The sequence below is a fragment of the Orcinus orca genome, chromosome 1, assembly GCF_937001465.1.
Source record: "Orcinus orca chromosome 1, mOrcOrc1.1, whole genome shotgun sequence".
Taxonomy (NCBI): Eukaryota; Metazoa; Chordata; class Mammalia; order Artiodactyla; family Delphinidae; genus Orcinus; species Orcinus orca.
The window spans coordinates 99,289,359-99,298,681 of record NC_064559.1 but is presented as its reverse complement, the minus strand read 5'-3'; the positions used below and the strand labels follow the sequence as shown (position 1 = coordinate 99,298,681).

The 9,323-nt window shown below is 56.7% G+C and overlaps 1 non-coding gene across 1 annotated transcript in view; it reads left to right on the top strand.

Annotated features, from left to right (window-relative positions):
* The window catches only part of LOC105748829 (uncharacterized), a 51,587-nt gene extending 45,443 nt beyond the window's left edge, over nt 1–6,144 (top strand). Inside the window, exon 6 of the transcript XR_007470522.1 lies at nt 3,148–6,144. This is a non-coding gene — a transcript (uncharacterized LOC105748829). The remainder of the gene's footprint in view (nt 1–3,147) is intronic.
* Nucleotides 6,145–9,323: the final 3,179 nt, after the last annotated feature.

The following is a 9,323-nucleotide window of genomic DNA, read 5'->3' as shown; positions in this document are numbered from 1 at the left end:
GCTCCCTCCTCTCTGACCTCCAGCCTTGGCCTTCCAGAGCAGGATGTGTGGCACGGAGCCTCTGGCCCATTTTGCCTCGGTTGGACCCAGTCAGCCAGGACTCGGAGGAGGTGCATGTGGCCTGGCTTGCAGGGCTGGGCCTCTCAGGGGCCTTCCGAGGGAGCCGGTCCGCTCTCAGCAGGCCTGTCTGGGCTTCCCCTCCGGCCCAGCCTGGCCGCTGCACCCCTCCCTCTCCACCCATGTCCGGAGAGGCAGCCCAAGGCGGCTCAGGAGAGCTTGGGAAGGCACCCTCCCCCATACACCTGCTCTTCCCCATTCTTCTCCATGCGGATTTTACTGTCTTGACCCTTTCCTGCAGCTTTTGAAGGAAGGATCCACCAAGACTCTAGTGTCCCCCAATCCAGGAAAAGAGAAGAGGAAAAAGAAGTCCTGGAAACAAAACCCCTCCAACAACCTTAAAGTAGGAGAGATTGGTTGGAAGCCTTTTAATCCCTTAATCCCTCTCAGATGGGCCTTGAGACGTTAATGATTTTCCTAATTATTCCCTCCCATTTTCCCATCGCTCTGTAAGGACTTTCGAGAGGAGTGAAATTCCGAGTGAGCGGGTGTGGGATGAATGGTGGGCCCACCTCCCCCCGAGATCGAGCCCAGAGTCCAGGCGGCTGGGGAGGTGGGGGAAGTCGAGGAGCGCTCCAGCTGGGGGCTAGGGCTTCCCTGCCACTGACACCCGTGTGCAAGGCGGGCCTGGGACAATGGGGCTGTCGGGGGCTGCCTGAGAGGGCCAGGTGTGGGGCTGGGGTCCCCTCAGTGTGAATGGCCCATTATCCTGCCTAGAGGATGGGAGTGGAGGGTCTCTTTTTGTCCCCCAGGAAAGGCCCCTCTGGGTGATAATCACCCTGGGAGGGAGGTGGATGTGGTGATAAGGGTCTTTAGAGGGGGCCAAGCCTCCTCAGAGAACAGTTGGCCATTCAGGCCTTTGGCCCTTCTCTTGTTTCCAGCAGCCTGGGATCCTGTGGCCCATCCATGGGGGTGGGGGTGAGGGGGAGGCCAGCAGACATGGCCTGGCTCTGAGCTCAAGCCCCCTCCCCATCACCATAGTCTGCTACACTAAGTTTGGGGGTAACCTTCTGCAGGAAACCACCCCCAGACCCCCTTCCCAACCCCTACCTAGTCTTGGGTACCCTGGGGCCTTGCCTCACCTCCACCAAGACACTGAGTTTCTGAGAGTAGACCTTGATCCTGGCGTGTTGCTCTACTGTATAAAACACTCGCAGAGATTCTCATTCCACCTCTACAAACTCCCTGTGGGGTGAGGGCATCAGCCTCATTTCACAGATGACAAAACTGAGTTTCGGAGCAGTGAAGGGACTCGTGTGAGCTTACACAGCCAGTAGAGGCAAAACTGAGATTAGAGCCTGATCTTCCCATCCTAGGCGCAGGGCTTTTGCACCTGCTCCCTCTGCCTGGAATGCTCACCTCCCTAATGACCACGTGGCTGGCTTCCTCATCTCCTTTGGTCTTTGCTCAAATCACATCCTCCATGAAAGGAGAAGTCTGGAGTTTCCTGAAAAGTGACACGGGAGGTGGGGGAGAGTAGGTGGAGGTGCAGATGGAACGACCGGCCGTTGTTGAAGCTGGATGAGGGGTAGATGGGGGTTCGTTAGATTAGTCTATTTTTGCATCTATTTAACATCTTCCACAAGAAAAGTTTGGACAAAACCTGGCCTTCCGGAAGCACCTTATTTTAAGTTGAATTCACCACCCCAACTCCAGCCCTTATGTTCCCTTTCCCTTCCTATTTTTCTTCAGATCACTCATCAGCATCTCTACCTATTTTGAGTATTTGCTTGGATTCATGTTGGTCTCCCACAGTAGCCTTGTGCGGCCTGAGGTCCTGGGGTCTGTTGGTGCGGGCTGGTGCCCTGGCACACAGAGCGGCACCTGGCACTTAGGGGCGCTTTGTCCATATTAGCGAAGGCCCGGATAACCCGGGTTTGCGGCTGAAGGCTCTTGGCCAAGCCGCCTTGAAGCAAAGAAAGGGCGGCCCATCGGCTTGGGTTTCCGGCCTGTGGGGTCCTTCAGCACCTGGAGCCACAGCCGGAGGGTCCTTCCCAGCACCCCCCAGCCTGGGCTAAGCCCCTAAGTGTCCCATTATGTACCATTCACTTCTCACTTTGTCGGGCCCGTCCGCAGCCGCTGCGTCCTTTTGTCAGAGGGGCCTGGGAGTGCGAGGGGCTATTACCACAAGGCCTCATTATTCCCAGCCAGAGCAATAATGATGAGTCCCTTCCCCAGGCTAGCACATTTTGCAGGGTCCCTCCCATTTAATAACTATAATAACAGCCACCATTTATGAGCCCCCACTTCGTGCCCCGCCGCGCCAAGCACTTTACATACATTATCTCATTTAATCCCCCCAACAGCTCTGGCAAATAGCTACTGTTTGTATCCCCATTTTTCAGATAAGAATGCTAAGACTGGGTGCCCAGAGCTCCTTTATCCTCAGCTCAGCCATACAGGGGGAGGAAGGGCAGGGATACACCCATGCCCCAGATGGGACAAGGAGGCGCAGAGACAGGAGGTGGCCTGGGAGAGAGCACACAGGAGATAGCAGGGCCCATGGCTGGGGCTGGGCAGCAAGCCTCCCTCGGGCATGTGCAGAGGAGGGCGGGCAGCCGCCCTCAGACCTCTGCAGGGGAGAGCAGCCAGGCCGTCACTGTGTGTTCACAGGGGCAGCTGCTGGCTTGGGGAGCTTCAGTGACTTGCCCTGTGCAGGGCTAGTGAGAATCCAGGGGCTCTGCCCGCAATGCCCACCCGATAGGGAGGGGGTGCTTCTGCTCCCTGGGCCAACACTGAAATGCTCTTAGAGGACCCGGCGGAGTGTGGGGCACAGGGACCAGGCCCTGGGAGGAGGCAGGAGCAGGGTGAGAGAAGGGGGAGGTAGAGGGAAGGAACTGAAATTGCACTGTTTCCTCCCCAGTGAAGAGTCTGAGGGGTTCTCTTTATGCTCTGGCCTTTGGGGTTAAACACTGTCCTTCCCAAGCTTTCAAAAAAGATGCAGTATTTATTATTTTAAGTTAGATTTATTTCTGAATAATAATTTCTTCACTTTTTAAAATGTTAATTTTATTTATTTATTTATTTGAGGCTTCCCTGGTGGCGCAGTGGTTGAGAGTCCGCCTGCCAATGCAGGGGACACGGGTTCGTGCCCCGGTCTGGGAAGATCCCACATGCCGCGGAGTGGCTGGGCCCGTGAGCCATGGCCGCTGAGCCTGTGCATCCGGAGCCTGTGCTCCGCAATGGGAGAGGCCACAAGAGTGAGAGGCCCGCGTACCGCAAAAAAACCCAAACCAAACAAAACAAACAACAACAGCAAAAATGTTAATTATATTTATTTATTTGAGGCTTCCCTGGTGGCACAGTAGTTAAGAACACGCCTGCCAACGCAGGGGACATGGGTTTGAGCCCTGCTCCAGGAAGATCCCACATGCCGCGGGGCAACTAAGCCTGTGCACCACAGCTACTGAGCCTGTGCTCTAGAGCCTGTGCTCCGCAACAGGAGAAGCCACCGCCATGAGAAGCCCGTGCTGCAACGAAGAGTAGCACCCCCCTTGCGGCAAACAGAGAAAGCTCGCTCAGCAAAGACCCAACGCAGCCAAAAAAAAAATAATAATAATAACTTATTTGGCCATGTGGCATATGGGATTTAAGTTCCCTGACCAGGGATCGAAGCCATGCCCCCTGCAGTGGAAGCGAGGAGTCTTAACCACAGACCACCAGGGAGGTCCCCAGTAATGTCTTCACTTTAAGGGCATAAAACTTTAGAGGCCCAAAAGGGTGTACCACACAGTAAAGTTTCCCTCCTGCATCCGGGTCTCCACCACGCAGTTCCCATCCCAGAGGCAACTAATGTTTCTGGTCTCTCCTGTATCCTCCCAGAGCTGCTCAGACATTTAGTTATAAAAGTAAACACCGGCCCCTCACCAGGCCATTCATCTGTTTCCTAAATGCGTGGTAAGCACCTTCTCAGCCAGGCTCTAGGCGGCCAGAGAGAACCCTTACCCCTTAGGGGATCTAGGGGTTGCAGGGGAGAGGAAGATCTCTCAGAAGGGCAGAAACGGAGCAGAAGGGATGGCTTTCCAAGGAGAGGGAACAGCATATGCAAAGGCTTAGCGGTGTGACACCTGATGTGTGTCCAGGTCCCTAGTGTGCCTTCTGCATGCGAGGCAGGAGGGGGTCTGCACCACCTCAGTCAGGCTGGACTCCCAGAGTCCGGGGTCTTTGGGCTACAACCTGCATGCTCTTGCCCCTCAGCCTGAGGTCTCTCAGAGTCTAGAGAGGGTTTGTTCATCCGTCCCTTCCTAGAAAGGAGCCACCCCTGGCCAGTGGGACCCCTGGCGTCTGCTTAGCCAGGGGGCTGGGCCCAGCCCTAGTCCCGAGGGGGAGACCTACTTTACCATGGTTGTGAGGGTGAAATCAGTTTATAGAGTGTTTTGTACAATGCTCGACACAGAGTACGTTTGCAGTTCGTGTTGGCGTTGTAACTGTTCCCAGGACACCCTAACCATCCCCGTCTCAATGTCCTCTCTCTGTGGGAACGTCAGTATCCTCCTTGCTCACTCCTGGCCCCCCAGATTCTTCTCCAGGCTCCCAGAACTCCACTGAACCGCAGCCTTCCCCTTGGTTTCTCAGGAAGGGCAGTAGGGGGAGCCTCGCCGGGGCACAGGACCCTGTGAGCTGAGGTGTTCACAGTGGAGAGAAAGACTGCCCCTCCTGGCCCCTCAACTCCGCCTCTTCTCACCCATCCTCCTTTAAAAGGAACCCACCCCCCACTCATTACCGAGCCCCAGCAGCCAGGCCCTGGCGAAAGCCCTGGCTAAAGGCAGCAATTAGATCGTTAGCACCAGCCCCAACCCACCTGCTTGGAGTCCCTCAAACGCATTTTAATTATAATCCCTTAATCTCCCTCAGATGGCGAGGCTGGCTCTAGGGCTTTTGCCCCAAATAGCCCCTTCCCTCACTCTCTTCCCCCAATTAAGGGGTCCTCTCAGCAGAGAGCCCCTCTCCCAGCTAAAGGCCTCCCCTCCTGGGAGCGGCCGCCTCACGGGCTCTGTCGCCCTCTCTACGGGAAGTGGCCCCAGATGGCCGGCTAGTCCGCCTGACGTTCCCATGTGTGTGGCTGCGCCCCCTCGGATAATGTGCCTCCTGCCTGGGCACGAGCTGAGATGCCTGGGACCACTTGTCTCTGCCTTGGTCTCCTCTTGTCCTGGTTTCTTTGTGTCCTCCGGGTAGCATCTCCCCCCCGACCCTTTCACAATGACTTCTATTTTCCTGTCAACCCATCCATGCCACCCTGTCCGGGCCAGCTGTCTCCTTGGCAATTCCATGCAGGAGCAGCCAGGTTCTGTCACAGGTGGAACTGAGGCCAGGGCCCTGACGGGACGTCTCCTGGTGGCAGCGCTATAGTGACCTCCAGCTGACCTCAGCAGAGTGCAGCCTTGCCCTCCCGCCCCTCGTTGCCCATCAGGGCTCTGAGACCCTCCGCCACGTAGGGACTGGCAGAACATTGGGCGGCCTCTGTCCCTGAGCTCTGAGCAGGGCAGAGGCAGGGGGAGGGACAAGATGACCCAGCATGTGGCCCTGTCTGAAGCTGAGCCTGGATGAAGCTCTTTCCTGGGAAAGTTCTGTCACTAATTGACTTGCAAATGCCTTGTTTGTCCCCAGATTCATAATTAGTGCTAAGGATTTCTAGGGCCCCATCCCGGAGGGGGCTTTTTTTGGGGCAGCCTGTTCCTCTCCCCTCTCTGAGGTCGGCCGGGCTGGGGGTGGGCAGAGCCGGGCACCGGTGCCCAGCTGCCGTCCAGCGTTCCCACGGCTCTGGTGCCAGCGTGTGAAAGGCGAGGTGTGGGGGACGCGGGGGCTGGGGCTCCCCGCCATCCTTCAGCCGGGACCAGGGCCAAAGCCCTGAGGCTCCAGGAAACACCAGAGCTGGGGAGCGGAGCGGGCAGTGGCAGTGGGTGGGGGCCGGCTGGCACCCCCAGGAAGGAGAGCCCAGCCGGTGCCTGGGCTGGCATTGGCCGAGCCTCCAGCAAAATGAATGGGCCAACAAGGGGCCTCTCTTCCCCACAGCTTCCCCACAAAGGCCTTGGCTACACCATGGGATGTGGGGGACCAGGGGCCACCGAAGGAAGAGGAGAGGCTATTCTCCAAGACGCCCCGACTCCCAGCCTCTGCATTCCCAGAAAGCGGCCCTGGGCTGGGGGCGCGGTGCCTTGGGTTCAGGCCCAGCTTGGACCTGGATCGGCTGAGTGAGGAGGGCAATCCTCCCAATCCCTGTGGGCCTCAGTTTCCCCCACCGTATTATCCCTGGCGTCCTTCCCAGCCCTGATGTCCCCCTCCCGGCTTCTGCCCACTCAGCTACCCTCACAGCCACACCCTACCTTCCACCGCCAGTTCCCAGCCCTCAGCAGGCCCTCTCTGGGCCTGAGACCCAGCCAGACCTCCCCTCAGCGGGCAGCAGCACTCCTCACTCAGGCACAGCCTCCCAACCCCTAAGGCCCTTCAGTTCCCCTCAGGTTAGGAGGAGCGGCTTACCAGAAGGGAGGAGTAAGGAGATCCTAAGCCGTGGCTGCCTGCCATGGAGTCAGACAGCCCAGGGCCCTGCCATTTGCAAACTGCGTGACCTGGACCTGTCAGTCTGTCTGGGCCTCATCTGTGAAAGGCCTCACAGGGTTATCACCGGGAATAGTGAGACAGTGGAAGACACTCCATGTGGGACCTGGCACAAAATGGATACTCAATCGAAATTCTTTTTTTTCCTGCCTCCCTTTCAAAGCTTTCTGCAGTCTGCCTGCACTTCTGGGTGACTGAGATGTTCTTTCACAGTCCACCCCCATCTTTTTTGCCTGGCTCTCTCAGCAGCCCCTCTATATTCCTCATTTCCTCTACAGTTCATTTCACAGGACTGGCCATTTTCCTTTGGTAAGTTCTTCCCAAAGTCTAACCTTCTATTGCAGGTTGCTCCTCCCCAGGCCTGGCCTCTTCGCAGGCTGCCCTGCACCTGGGGCCCTGAGGGAAGGGGGTAGGGATGGGCTCTATGGTAACCCTGAGAAGAGAATGCCCTCTTCCCTCATCTGCATACAGACGGTCTCATTTGCATACAGACAGACCTCATCTGCATATGCTCAGTGGGACTCTGAGAGCAGATTCTTAAGTGTCTGCCTGGACACTCCCAGCCTAGTCCTGGCATCCCTGTCGAGGGAGGGGTCCCTCCCCACCCCTTCTGCCCCTGTCTGGGTCTGGGCCTTTCTGTTTCCAAAAGGCAGCCCACCCTCTGTGGCTCCTCTCCCACCTGCTGTCACTAGTGTCCGGCTTTCTTTTCCTGTGCTCAGATAAGTCCTTCCTCCCACCTCCTCGTGCCGCCCCAGCTCCTTCACCAGGAGCCTCCCTTCCAAGCCAGGAGGCCAGGCCGCTAATGGAGGCAGAGGGCTGCTTTTCCCTGCCCAGGACCCCCAAAACCCAGAGGGTAAGGAAGCCATAGAAGGTTGATGCTGAGGCTCCAGGGTCCAAACAAAAGCAGGGGGAGGGGGAGGGCAGACCTGGGCAACTTCCTTCTTGTTGAACCCAGGCCAGACCCGGTCTCCATTCACCCCCTCCTCCTCCTCTGGGGGCTGACCCCAGGGCTGCAATGGGTCCTTGCAAGGCTGCGCAGTTGGAAGGATCCTGAAAGTAGGTCTGGGAACTTCAGAAGCACTTGCCTGACCTGGTGAGCCCAGGCTCCGCCCCTTAAATATGCCAGATTGTGATACAAATGGAACTGCCTTTTCCTGGGCGCATCCTTGGCCTCAATCAGCCCTCCTAGACCCTGTCCTTGTGGGGGGTCCTGGGGCTCCTTGGAATGTAGGTTAGGGGAGCTTGGAATTCTCCTCATGGGCCTCCACCATGCTGAGGACCCGGGACACAGCCCTTCCCCTCTCTGGCCTCAGTTTCCTCTGTAAAATGAGGAGCTGGGCTAGAACAGGTGGCTCTTACTGTGTTCCTTCTTCCTGGAAATCATGCCCAGGTGCCTAGCCAGCATTCTGTATGCAATTTCAGCAGATGCAAGGATCCCCCTGTGGTTCATCTTGACCTGAGGCTAGGAGCCCTGGTCTAGAGGAGCTAAAACTGCTGTGGTCAGTGTTTAAACGGAAGGGGAGGGGTGTGTAGACATACGTGCTTGGATGCGCAGAGTATCTCAGGGAGGACATAGGCACCAGTGGTTGCCTCTTGGGAGAGGAGGTGGGTGGCTGGGAACAGGGGAGGGTAAGAGGCATACTTTCCCTCTTGTGCTGTTGGAATTGAACCATGTGTATTATCTTAAGCCTTTTTATTTAGAAAAATCCCAGGATTCCAGCTATAGTTCCATGGAGGGATTGTTGTTAGATGGGAGGAAGGACTTTTTAGGGAGTGGTAGAAGGCTTAAAAGGAGCTGGCACTCTGGACTCTGCTAACACTTTCCAGCAGGAACTCTCTAGAGATTGGAGGGGGGGGCGCTATCTTTTGGGGGAGCATGTTTTATGCAGGTGTGTTATGAGGCAAATAAGGCCAAGAGCACAGTTCCTTCTTGCTGTGGTTCCCCTGCTCCCTCAGGTTCCCTCCCAGGTATTGTTGGGAAGTCCTACCTGCTGTATAACCTGAATCCCTTTTGTTAAGCATATTCATCCCCTTCTGCCTCTACTGAGGGTGGACAGAGAGGAAGCAGGAGTGGGTGGCCCCGTGAAGCAGGGATGCTCTTTATCTCTGGTCTGTTCAAACCCTGGAGGACATTTCTAAGGATGTGTCCCTTGGTGGCTGAGACAGAGGGCCATCCAGTGACCTCCCACACAGGCACTCTGGGGGAGCAACCCCACCCTCTCCCATCCTCTTGGTCCTTGGGGTGGTACCTAGGGGCCTCCTTGGCTGGGAGCGTCAGCCCACTGCTCTGAGTTGGGACTGACCAGATCATGGATGGTGTTCCCAGGGGCCTTGGGATGGCTCAGAGAGGTGGGAGGAGCCAAGGAGATCTTTCCTCCCCAACCCATCCCCCACAGATGGGAGTTCTGTCTTAGTGAGGCTTCCCCCTTTTGTTGCAATGGTGGCTTTTATAGCATTGGTGTCTTAGAGGGAGCCCGGTACTGCCCTCCTCTCATTCAGCCCCTCCCCTGCCCAGGTACATCCACTACCACTAGTACTGTTGGTCAGTATTCAAGAGTCTTTATTAGACAGGAGATGGGACTTCCATCTCAGAGGAATCTCAGCTCAGACAACACAGGAGAAACCAGGACGGGTGGGATGGACAGCTTGTA